The sequence below is a fragment of the Alosa sapidissima genome, chromosome 15, assembly GCF_018492685.1.
Source record: "Alosa sapidissima isolate fAloSap1 chromosome 15, fAloSap1.pri, whole genome shotgun sequence".
Lineage (NCBI taxonomy): Eukaryota > Metazoa > Chordata > Actinopteri > Clupeiformes > Clupeidae > Alosa > Alosa sapidissima.
The window spans coordinates 5746945-5748827 of NC_055971.1; positions in this window are offsets into that span (position 1 = coordinate 5746945).

Sequence of the window (1883 nt, forward strand, 5' to 3'; positions counted from 1 at the left end):
TTGCTTAAAGTCGCATCGGTCTAAACGTTATCAAAATAAAAGTCGGCAAAAACACCAAACAAACACACGTCCGTTGTCGTAGGCTACGTTTCAAAGTCAAAGTCTGCTTTATTGTCAATTTCTTCACATGTCAAGACATACAAAGAGATCGAAATTGCGTTTCCTACTATCCCACGGTGGAGACAAGACATATTTTACCAATTAGGTCCACAGACAAACATAACATTCAAGTAAACAATATAAAAAGTAAAAATAAGAAGGCACATACAATGAAGAAATAAGAGCAGCAAAATTTGGTAGAAATTGTGCAATTCAATATAATAGTACAAAAGTCAGGCCAATAAATGGCTGAGGTAGTTTTGTTTGACCTAAGTATGCAAGTGGCATAGTGGTGCAAGTTATGTAAGAGCAGCAGAAGTGTGTTCAGAAGTGTTCAGGACAACAGGACAACAACAACAAGTTGCAAGCAAGTGTACAAGTGGAGTAGTGCAAGGCAGCCATTGTGGGTCTAAAAGTCCAGGATGTTATGTAGCTGAGGGTGGAGGGGGGAGAGGTGGGAGAGAGTTCAGGATCCTAACAGCCTGGTGTATGAAGCTGTTGGTGAGTCTGGTGGTGCGGGAGCGCAGGCTTCTGTACCTCTTCCCAGAGGGCAGTAGATCAAACAAATTGTGAGCGGGGTGACTTGCATCACTCACAATTGTGGTCGCCTTGCGGGTGAGGTGGGAGGTGTAAATGTCCTTCAGGGAGGGGAGTGAAGCACCAATAATCCTTCCAGCTGTGTTCACTATGCGCTGCAGGGCTTTCCTGTTGTATTCAGTGCAGCTTCCGCCCCACACAGCGATACAGCTGGAGAGGATGCTCTCAATGGTGCCTCGGTAGAATATAGTCATGATGGCTGGTGGAGCACTTGCTCGCCTGAGTTTCCGCAGGAAGTACAGGCGGCGCTGAGCTTTCTTCGCCAGTGATGCAGTGTTGGTGGTCCAGGAGAGGTCTTCACTGATGTGCACCCCCAGGAATTTGGTGCTGCTCACTCTCTCCACCACAGCACCGTCGATGGTCAGTGGCAGGTGTTGGGTGTGACCTCTACGGAAGTCAACAACAATCTCCTTGGTCTTGCTGACGTTCAGCAGGAGGTTGTTGTCCCTGCACCACATGGTCAGAAGGTCGACCTCCAACCTGTATTGAGTCTCGTCGCCCTTGGTGATGAGACCCATTATGCAAAATAAAAGTTTCATAATATGTCTTTCAGTCAAAGAATAGAAACTAAATTGGTACAGCTTATGCCTTTACATGAGAATTGTATTTTAATCATCAGGCTATGTCTTGCTATAGGCTCTTTTAAATATGCACATAAAATGACCTTAATAGCCTAATTTATCCATCATAATTAGTGTAGTTAACTGGTAGTCTAGGTAGTCCTCCATATTGTCCAAATGAATAATTTCCTCCTCCAGGCTCTCTGTGATCACAACAGTTTTGTAGCCCTACCATGTGTTATGAAACCTACCACCTTGTGTTATGAAATATAATATATAAATGTAATAAAACAGACAGTAAAGTCAATTTGACAGAAACAGGTCCAAGGTGCTCTGCCACAGCTGCACATTTAGATCCACTCACAGATCTGCCAGCTGCATTTTTGACTGGTGTGGAGTCTTGCATCTGACGCCATGGTTTCAAGATATTTAATACATGAGAATCCCCTATTTCACTAGCATCTCTCTGACAGCTGAAGTATTCCGTGTTTGGGGAGATCAGATAGCCTCCCAATGTCTTGAACCAAGAGACTGTTGTTTAGCACAGTTTGTTGCTTTTCATGTACAGTTTGTTTATTTATTTATTTATTTATTCATGCTATAGTTGGTTCTGAGTATTTTCACTAA